Genomic DNA, 11,741 nt, shown 5'->3' with positions numbered 1-11,741 from the left:
TTCTATTGAAAAATATATGCTCATCTGGTATGTTGTCATACAACTTAGCCATCTTTGCTGAGTTATAGTTATCCCTTCATGTACACTTAGGAGTAAGGGACCTCTTGTTTCTTATGTGTGCGTTAATCTTGATGAAATCACCAATCTTCATCTCCCTCTGGGGTACAACTAAAGTCTCTGTAATTATTACCACCAGGGAGCACAGGCCTTCCCAATTTGGGGGAAGTTGCATATAGGCCTTTCAACCACAAGCCCGGTAGTGGCCCATTATTACAGCTGTGTCTATTTTCATGCCAGCCATGTCAAAAATGTGTTTGCATCCTTCATTTTCCCCTACTTTTACTGCACACTTATTTCTGAAGCATAAAGTGGTATTCTTCATGGGTATTATGTGTAGGGGGCCTACTTCATCCTCTACCCACGTGAGTAGTTTGGAATATTAAGTCCATTCTTTGAGGCATACATCAGTTGCATTCTGAACCAATCATCCCCTGGACTCATCCTTCTGAGATGAATATGTCTCTATATATTAGTAACTGGGGTCCCTCCCATGACCCATGTATTTCCTGTCCTGCTGAATTGATGCATTGTAACAACTTATGGTTTATTATTTTATCCTATACTCTATTTGGGCCTTCCAGGGTATATTGTATCACCTTAAGTTTTGTTCTAGTGTCACCCATCGTGGACCTTTGTTTTATGTAGCTATCCTCATAAGGGAATGTTCATTTTGTCATCCATCGCAAGGTGGCCCATCGTCCTTGAAATTTCGCCCTACTAGTGCAAAGTGCTAAATTCAATAGGCAGTGTGCTCTGTGTGGAGATATTTCTGTGGCTACAAATATCCTGGAGACACTCATGGTATAGGGTATGAGGAAACACACATAACAACTCTAATCAGATGTCTCTCTCCCTACTTTGCTCATATGTTGGTACCACAGATTGTTGGCTACATGGGCAGAATCATCAATATACTTGCTAAGGAGCCTTGAGCGATCTAGCACACTTTGCTTTGCTCCCCCAAACCCTGTGAGTGCTAGGTTTAGGGGATTTCTCGGGGACTGTTTCACTCGCCATTACTAAACATATTGTACTGGCATCATGAAAAACAGAAAAAAAATGGTCTTATCGGATCATAGGTGCTATAGTGTTGTACTGAAAACCAATAAAGAAAATAAAGACACACAAAGGAGGAAAAAAGTGCTACTATCATCATGATTTGAATTCATTTTGATTTTTTAATTTATAACACGTCTAAGCCCGCAGGCAGCAAAGTGCATTAAAGCACACAAAGGTGCACACAACGATGCAAGACAACACAAAGGACAAGACAAGGTGTGCCGAGGAAGAAGGCAGTCCCAAGAAGGCAAAGAGAATCAAGTAAGAACTTGCAGAACACAAGAAGATTCCTTTCCACACGAAGATCAGCCAGAAGCAAATTCCATGCCACAGAGGCATAAACTGGAAAAGAGCGACCACTGACTCTTGCTCCTTTTGTTCTAGGACAGGTTAGTCTAAAAGTGCTTGGAGGACCTAGTGGATCTATTCTCAAGATGTTGAGTCAAATTCAGCTTAAGATATATGGGAGCTGATCCAAATAGGCATTTGTGTACTATGATATTAAGCTTAAATTGGATTCTGGATGATATCAAGAGCCAATGTAGGTCTCTTCTATGTTCCGAGATATGTTCTCTTTTTGGAACATTTCTAACAATGCGTACTGCATTGTTTTGTAGTACTTGTAATTTTTGTAAAGCAATCTTACTAGCACTGCAGAAAAGAGTGTTACAATAGTTAAATTTGGGCATTACAACCGCTCCTACCAAGGTTTTGCAATTTTTTGGCAACACATATGGCTTCACTAGCCTCGGCAACCGCAGGTGATACTGAGCTTTTATTACCACACTGTCCACCGAACATCGGCTCCCATGGAAGTCTTCAAAAAACACGGCCCGAATTTTCACCATGTCTACAACAGTGATATCAAGACTCTCGATGGTAAAACTAGAGAAATGGGAATCCAGTTTAGCTCTAGTTTGAGGGGAGCCGAACATTACAAACTCTGTTTTTTTTGAGCTATTCAAACATAACCAATTTAAGGACATTCAGTTCTTCACAGCATTATATACATTCTGTACCTTCATGGAGTCCACAGTATAGTTATCCGATTATTCTATCTCAAGCTGAGTTTGATCAGCATAATTTGTGAACCGCACCCCTAGGTCTTCTAGTAGGTTGCACAGGGGGCAAATATAGACACTGAACATGGCTGGAGACAAACAAGCACCTTGAGGTACACCACAAGTGATACTGGACTGTGGTGAAGACTCCTGATCCAAAATGCCTTGACATACGGTTGCTGAGAAAAGAACCAAACCAATCAATACCCTCTTGGGAACATGCCCTAATAGCCAGCAGTGTAGCCAAATGCTGATGATAGATCCAAGAACATGAGGAGTCCAGGTTTGCTTCTGTCCACTATATCCAAGATTTGTGTCTGTAGATCAATAAAAGCATTTTCCGTGCTATAATTAGAAAGGAAGCCAGACTGCCTGGGATTTAGAATATTAAGAGATTCCAAATGATCTTGAAATTGACTAGTGGCAACTTTAACCACAAGTTCCAACAAGAATCGAACTTTGGCAATGGGTCTCAGATTGGTAATATTTGTAGGATCATGACACGTTTTTTTAGTAATGGTGTCACTACAAAATTTCTAACTAAACCTGGCAGTATTTTATGGTTAAAAGAGGCGTTTGTAAAACGAGCAAAGAAAGGTGCAAACAGCTTGAGGTTATTCAGGACAAACCTAGGGGAATTCACATTATTGGGACATGAAGGAGGGCACAGAGCACAGCCTCCATCTCAACAACAGAGATGGGTTTAAAATTAAACAACATGCCATGATCTATGGAGGAGGAAGCTAACATTGCTGAGACATGTACAGCATAATTTGAAGCAGAGTTTTCATAATGTTTGACCCAAGCAGTATTGATTTGATCTAGAAATGCCTGTGGATTTTGGCACAGTCGCTATCTGTATGAAGAGATAATTCAGGTTGCAAGTGGGGCTTTTCCAGATATTTAAAGGTAGAGAAATGTTTCGTTGTGCAATTATCAACTTTTTCAATTTCATTGTTAACAATGTTGTTTTTAGTTTCATAGATTCTAAGTCTATGGGACTTATCTATCTTTTTTCCAAGCCAATCCACTTATGGCTATAATATCTCTCTTTTGCAAATTTGTATGGATGTTGGTTCTTCCAGATGCCAAAAGACGATATCTCATTTCTTTAAGGAATGCATATTTCCTTTTGTTTGTTAGAAAACAAGTGTTCAGAGGAAAAACCTGGTTAAGAGTAAAAGAACATTTCTTTCTAAAACAATGTAAGCTTTTAAATTAAATAGCAATACGGCCAAACAGATGTTCCAGGATCCCAAAAAGGGATAAATGTTCATAAAAATGGACACGCCTAAAAGGAATATGATGGCTATGGGGAATATTTTCTGTCTTTCTTTTACTTTCGAACTGTCATGTTTTATTTAGGAACAATATGTCTTCATTCTTCTTTTTGCTGATTGGCTCTTGTCATTGATCTTGTCTGGGGTCATCTCACGTCTTCTTCACCTTCAGGCTCAATGTTTGCAGGAAGGGGGTTTCACCTCTGTATATCTTGACGTCGCTGACGTGTATCCAAGCACTCTTGTCCTCCACCTACGCTGCAAATGCGGTGACAGCCTCCACTATATGAGGTCCCTGGAAACGAGGTGTGTGCCACTTCCCTGTGAAGTTTCAGCACAAAACCTTGCTTCTGTGGTACAACAACAACAGTTTCAATAAATGATCAGCGCCAATTGGTTCTTGGGGTATATCTGTGGTCTTTGAACCCCCCTGCCATGTCTGTACTTGTAGAGGCATAATTTTAAGAGATTACATCATAGCTATGAAATAATCATGCATTTCCTTCCCTAACACAGTAGCAGCATTGTGTGTGAGCCTGAGTGGGAGGAGAAATGGGCATGTGCATTCGGCGAACCCCCACCAGCTCATGTGGAGTCAGGTGATGGTCAGTGTCTGGCTGGTTACGTAATACAAATATTGTTAATGGAAGGCAATGTGGCCAACCTTTTTGGCGTGTCTCTTTTAGCTTGGCAATTCACTTCATTAGGAGGCCATTGAGGTGCTCACAAATTCCATCTGCTTGTGGGTGATAGACAGATGAGAACGGATGTTTTATGGCTAAAGGATAGTGATGTGCTCGAACACCTCATTTACAAAGTGTGGTCTGTTGTCGGACTGGAGCACTTTGCACACTCCCCATCTTGGAAATATCGCATATATAAGGAACTTTGCAGCACATGTGGCATCTGAATGTGTGCATGGACCGGCTTCAATCCATCAGGAAAATGGACATACGCTCACTAGCATATACCATAACAGAAGGAGTCCTACCATTGTCAAATCTTTCATGTGTCAATCCGTCAGGTTTTTGAGTCTAGTAGTGTTCTACTCGAGTTACCATGACAATGCCGGACCAACATAGGAAGCATGGACGAATGCAGGAATCCACAACTCCCCAGTTAGAAACACAAAAAGACTGGAGAAATGCCAGCCAACACATTTAAAAATAAGTCAGGAACTAGGACCACCCACTTCCCGCAAAAGTCCCCTGCTCTCCAAATTAGCGTCAAGTGAAATGAAGCACCTGTACCCTTATAAATGACATGCTGGCGGACTGAAGAAACCATAGCAGATAAGCCTTGCGCTCTGCATTTGGTAACGCTGCAAGTACAGGAAGGCCAATTAGAGACAACCAATCGAAGGCCCAGATGAAGTATCAGACACCATTAGCCAAAACATCAAGGGTCTAAGAAAAACTACAACTCCCTTAGAATCCAACCATGTTTAACACTAATAATAGTGACGTCAACCCAGGACTGGTCACAGTGGTATGTTCTTGACAAAATAAAAAATGAACAATGAAATGTTGATTGTAAAAACACTCACTGAAACTTTTTTTTCCAATGGTCTTCAATGTCTCCTAATTAGATGTTCCTATGTTGTTTTACACTATGTTTTTGCTTAAATGTTTAGTCACCCAATTTATTTATTTATTTATTTATTTATTGCTTTTATTATACGACCAAACCCATGGGTGTCACAGCGTAGTTACATACATCTTGGTATACTTTGAGACAATTACAATCAAACACTAATTACAATTGATAACGTTAGAACACAACTATTACAATTGGCGCAGTAGGTTTACAATAGAGTCCAGCTAATGAGGTACAAGTGCAGTGGGCTCAAATATATTAAATAGACATGTTTTTAGAGACTTCTTGAAGCATTGGTGTGAGGGTTCATTTCTGGTGAGTAGAGGGAGAGTATTCCAATGTTTTGCATTTCAAGAATATAGCACCTGATGTTAAAAGTAAAACTTAGGGTAACGCTATAGACAAAAAAGGTATGAAAAAAATAAAACAAGGCTAATTGAAAAAAGCCACAATATGGATCACAATTTGTAATGTATTCCTTTACTTAAACCAGAGTATAGGTTTATGAAGGGAACAAGGGATTCAAGTACCTAAGTAAATATTATTTGATTTGATTTGTTTATTTATATAGTGCACCTAACCCTTGGGTATCTGGGCGCGTTATGCGCGGTTACAAGGATACAGACACAATGATATCCAAAGTTATGTTACATACAAACCAAAAGCATTATGGGAAATGGATACAACACATTTACACAATATATACAAGTATTGCAGTTGAACCATAACTATCATAACAGCAAGAATAAGCATACATTTAAGGAGACTCCTGAGAGAGAAGCCAGTATTTTGCATTTGTTTCTGAACCGGGGGAACACTCTTAAGGCACAGTTTTGATGCTAGAGCCAGAAAGCTGATGCCTCCAGATTTCTGAAGCTTAAATCTAGGGACTCTGAGACAGAGTAATTGGGAGAATCTGGTAGGTCAGTCTGATTGTTCTTTGGAGAATTTTCAGGACAAGTATTTGGATGCTGAGTTGGTGAGACATTTATGGGTAAGAGCTAATGTTTTGAGTGAGATTCTGCCCTTGACTGACAGCCACTGAGAGCTGCGTCTGGCAGATGAAATGTGATGAGATCTTGGTATGTTAAGGGCAGCTGTGAGCACATTATCTTGCAGTATTTGTAGTTTATTTAGGTTTTGCTTGCTCGTACCTAGGTATAATACATTGCAGTAATCTAATTTAGATATAATTAGCGCTCTAGCTAGGGTTATGTGGCTAGCTGTCAAAAGGAAAGGTCTGAACGCGTTATTAATTTGCAAGTATAGGCGGTCGCTGTTACGCTCACCTGGTATCCACAGGGACGTCACCCAGCCGGGTTACTCACTGGTATGCTTCTCAGCTTTGCCCTGATGTGGTCTGAGGGGAGGTTCTGCCGGAAAATACAGGAGTCCCTCTGGCGCCAACTCCTCACCTTGTGGTAGAAATAGGCATGCTCTCCGTCCTGCCTTCTTTGCAGGGGCGCGTTGTCTTTCATGGATGAGTGCAGTCCAGTTACTTCACTGACGCCGGCCTGTTTGATATTGTTCAGGTGGGTCTTATTGCTGTTCTTTAGTTTTGTTGCTATCTTGCATGCCTTTCTTTGTTTAAGATGTCTCTTTTTCTCCCTTAGTTATGTGGAGCTTCAGCGCAGTGAACTGGCTTAGTTGAGCCCTGCTGGTAAATGATGGCGCATTAAGAGCGCTATGATGCGGTAAGTAAGCGCTATGCGCAGCGCTGCAAAGTCTTGCCTTTGCTAACCTGTGTTTTCCTTCCTTGTAGTTTGAGGTGTTCTTCAGCGCGAGTGGAATGTCCGGAGTGGTGCCAGCCGAGAGGCGACCAGCCAGGTAAGCCTTTTGAGCAGTTTGTAATTTGTAAATGTCTCTACTGCTTTCTTTAATGTTGCCTTTATCTTCCTCTTTCAGGTCGTTCTGTCCAGAAGACGTGCAGATTCAAGGAAGCTGTTCTCAGTAGCTGCGAGTGTTTAAAGAAAAAGACTGCAGGTAAAATGCTGCTGCTAATGATGTTCATTTTGTCTCCATGCAGGTTCTGCTTCTCCGAGGTTTGAGGGTATAGCTGGACACGGTGAGCGTCACGTTGCAAGCTGCAAAGTAACGTGAAGCGTGTTATCTTGCTCGAGTGTGGTTTAAATAGCCCCAACAAAATAGTAGGTAATGTAGTCCCTAGGCTGCCACACCCAAAACACTAGACCGCATAGCTTGGTTCTTAGGAACTAAGCTATGAGGATGCCACCGTGTTGGTTGATAATACAATAAAGTAGTTCCCAAGCACATTGTTTTTCATGGTGTATGAGCCTGGTGCCATAGGCACCAGGACTGGCCACATGACGGCTTTTTAAGAGGATGCCAGGCTCTAGAGGCCCGAGTCCTGACTCCACCTGGCCAATGGGTTTGCCAGAGGGGGTTTTGGGTGAGGGTCGTGACAGCACTGCCCCCTAAGGCCCCTCCAATGGTGTTCCTTCTGTCTGGCCCAGGTTTGGTTGGGAAGTTCCAATGGAATTTCTTGATTAGACGTGGTGCGTGGATATTCTCACTGGGCTCCCAGGATCTATCATGTGGTCCAAATCCTTTCCAATCGACGAGATAATATAGCTTGGTCCTAGAGTATTTAGAGTCCAAGATATCTTTGACTTCAAATTCTGGTTCTCCGTCAACAAGTATGGGCTTCGGTGGTGTCCCAATACGTGTGCCGGGTTGCATTGGTTTCAGGAGGGACACATGGAATACCGGGTGGATGTGTAGATTAGGTGGTAAATCCAGTTACACGGTGGCTGGGTTGATAATTGCCTTAATGGTATAGGCTCCTAAGAATCTGGGATGAAAGGTCCGGGTTCCCTTGATGGGTATGAATTTAGCGGCTAACCAAACTTTGTCTCCTACTTGATAATCAGGGGCCTTTTTCCGGTGTTGGTCGGCAAATCTCTTTTGTTTTTCTTTGGCATGAATAAGGTGTTCCTTTGCAGTTTTGAAAGCCTGAGCAATGGTTATGTGTAGAGTATTTACCGCTGGCATTTCCAAGCTGGCTGGAAGGTCTAGTTCATAGGTACATGGATGTCTGCCATAAAGGGTATAAAAGGGCGTTTGTCCCATGCTTGAATGCAAAGAATTGTTATATGCATATTCGGCTATCCATAGTAGGTCTTTCCAATTCCTTTGTTCGTGGTGCAGCATGCACCGTAAATATTGCTCGAGTGTCTGATTGGTTCTCTCAGTTTGGCTGTCCGTTTGGGGATGGTGACTGGTAGATAGCCGAACGTCGATCTGTGCCATCGCACAACATTTTTTCCAGAAGTTTGAAACAAACTGGCTGCCTCGATCCGAGACCAGAACCGAAAGGAAACCATGTAGCTTAACCACGCCCTCCAGGAACACTTTTGCTAAAGTGGCTGCGTCTGGGAGGCCTTTGAGAGGAATAAAATGGGCCATCTTCGAGAATAAGTCCACAACTACAAGGATGGTGTTGAACCCTTGGCTTGGAGGTAGATCAGTGAAGAAGTCAAGGGAAAGAGTGTGCCATGGAACTGGAGGAATTTCCAATGGTTGTAGGAGACCAGAAGGTTTTTGTTTCTGTGATTTATTTTGTGCGCAGACACCGCAGGACTGAATATACTGAATGATGTCTTTATGCCAGGTAGGCCACCAAAAGTTCTCTTTCACCTTAGCTAGGGTTTTGGCGATCCCAGGATGCCCTTCGATCAGTGAATCGTGATAGTTTGAAATAATATGCTGTTGAAATTCTTTCTTGGGTACATATAGGCGATCCCTAAAAAAGGGTAGATTGTCCTTGATGGTATATTGTTCTCCTTGAGTTTGCCATGCGCGGTAGGCATCAGGATTCATTGTCTGTTGTATTTCTTTTCGTAGTTCTGCTTGTGCTAAGGCTGTCGTGATACCCAAGAGTTTGTCTTCAGGTATAATAGGTACTGGGTCTGGAGTTGTATATACTATTTCATCTATGCCCATGCGAGATAAGGCATCCGCCTTTCCGTTTCTGACTCCTGGTCGAAATGTGATTACATAATCGTATTCGGCGGAGAAAAGGGCCCACCGTAATTGGCGCGAGGACTGGGCCTTGGCTGTTTTGAGATATTGCAGGTTTCAGTGGTGTGAGATAACTGTAATGGTGTGTCTGGCCCCCAGAAGGTAGTGCCTCCAGGCTTTAAAGGTGGATTTGATAGCCAGGAGTTCCTTGTCCGTGATGGCATAATTAATCTCTGGAGGTGAGAACTTTTTTGACTAGAAGGCCACAGGATGTAGCTGGCCGGTTCCCGGCTCTCTCTGTGAAAGGACAGCCCCCATTGCGAGACTGGACGCATCAGTTTCAACAACATAAGGGAGGTCTGGATGAGGATGTCGCAGGATTGGAGTGGAGGTAAACCTTCGGTTACGTTCCTGAAAGGCTTCTTCTGCTTCTTCGGTCCAATCAAACTTTTTATTGTTTTTTCGTAATAGTACTGTGATTGGGTGCACAACCTGAGAAAAGTCTGGGATGAACCGTCGGTAGAAGTTCAAAAAGCCCAGCATGCTTTGTACCCCTTTCAGAGACATTGGTGAAGTCCATTTCAGAATGGCATCTACCTTGTGCACGTCCATTCTGATGCCTCCTGGAGTAAGGATAAAACCAAGAAATTCTACTTCGGTGATATGAAAAAAACATTTTTCAAGCTTTGCAAACAAGTGATGTTGACGGAACTTGGTGAGGACTGAACAAACGTGCCTGACATGATCTTGTTCCGAGGCTGAGTATACTAAGATGTCGTCTATGTATACCAAGGCGCACACATCAATTAAATCCTTAAGACGTCATTCATGAAATATTGGAATGCCGCAGGAGCGTTGCATAACCCGAAGGGCATGACTTGATATTCAAACAAGCCGTACTTAGTACGGAAGGCGGTTTTCCATTCATCTCCTTTTCTGACTCGGACCAGGTGGTACGCTCCTCGAAGGTCCAATTTGGTATAAATCTGGGCATCTTTAACTTATTCTAGCATCTCAGAGATAAGTGGCAAGGGGTAGCGGTTCTTCACGGTGATCTGGTTCAATGCACGGTAGTCAATACAGGTTCTCAAGTCTCCTTCCTTTTTCGGTACGAAGAACAAAGGACTGGCTGCAGGGGACTTCGAAGGACGGATAAATCCGTTTGCAAGGTACTGGTCTAAATAGGATTTCAAATGAAGGTTTTCTGGTTCTCTGAGAGTGTAGATCCTGCCGCAAGGGATTTGTGCACCAGGAACAAGGTCGATCTGACAGTCATAGGGCCTGTGCGGTGGCAATGTATTGGCTTGGTCCTTTCGGAAAACATCCTGGAAATCATGGTATTCACTTGGCCAGGTATTAGTTGCTCCCAGGGTTGATACTGTCGCTCCGGGAGTCATGGGGCTACAGACGTCAGGTTTCACCTCTTGGTAATAGCAGGCAGAGGAGCAGTCACCGGGAAAGGTTAATTTTCGTGCCCGCCAGTCTATCAAAGGGTTGTGAGCAACCAACCATGGCATCCCTAGTATTAGCCTGAACTGAGGTGCCTTGATGAGATCGAATGAAATAGACTCCTGATGTCCATCCTGGCACAGCAAGGTTACCCTGGCTGTGCACTGGGTTACTGGTCCGGAAGCGATTTCTGCTGTCCCATCCACGGTGGTTACCTTGTCCATAGTTGGCTTAGAACACAAAGGAAGCCCCATCTCTGCTGCCAGTTTTTGATCAATATTATTTCCAACTGCTCCGCTATCGATGTATGCTTCAACGGCATGCATTCTTGACGACTGTTGGTGGTTAATTAAAATCACTGGTATTGCAAAGTGCGAGGTCAGCAACTCTTTCTTCTCACTCGACAAACTGACCTCTACATTTGTCGAGCTTGGTAGTTTTCCGATTCCTTAGCTTCATCCTTCTCTGTGGCCCCGACTGTTCTTCTTGGGGGTTTTACTGGACAGTCCTTCAGCAAATGTCCTGGTTTCCCACAATACAAACAAAGCTGTTGTTGTCTTCTTTTGTCCCGCTCTTGTTTTGTTGATGGAGGCCGTATCCCCCCAATCTGCATGGGTTCTACAGCATTTTCAGGTACACTGGGTGTGTTTTCCCTTGGTCGAAAATACACGGTCCGAGGGTCCGTCTTAGACCGGTCTGCCTTTCGGTCCTGCAACCGGTGGTATAGCTGCACGACCAGATTTATGAATTCTGCACAGTCTCTGGGTGGATCAACCACCTGGGCTAAGACATCCTTTAATTTGCCTCGTAAGCCTCGATGGAATAACATGGTTCTTTTGTTTTCTGGCCACCTAGCTTCGGCAACCAGTCTGTTCAAGGTAGCAATGTACACTAACAAGTCCTGATTCCCCTGTCGGAGGGACAAGAGTTCATTGTCTACTGCTTGTTCCTGGGTATGGCGAAAAAAAAGTTTTTCCATTTCTCTCTGGAACCCCCCAAAGTCATGTAATAGAGGATCGTCATGGGTCACCAACGGCATCAACCAATCTGCTGCACTACCACTCAGGTATGACAAGACAAAAGCTACCCGAGCTTGGTCGTTTGGAAATGCTCCAGGCCTACAAAGAAAATTAAGGTGGCACTGATTGATGAATGCTGCATACTTCTGTGGGTCGCCTGAGAACCTTTCTGGTGGTGCCAGGGGCACTGTTCCAGGTAACGTGATCTGTACCGGAGTGGGTGGTATGGCAGGGTT

This window comes from Ambystoma mexicanum, chromosome 3p (genome assembly GCF_040938575.1).
Source record: "Ambystoma mexicanum isolate Mex_15411 chromosome 3p, UKY_AmexF1_1, whole genome shotgun sequence".
Lineage (NCBI taxonomy): Eukaryota > Metazoa > Chordata > Amphibia > Caudata > Ambystomatidae > Ambystoma > Ambystoma mexicanum.
Note: the sequence above shows the minus strand (reverse complement) of the source record.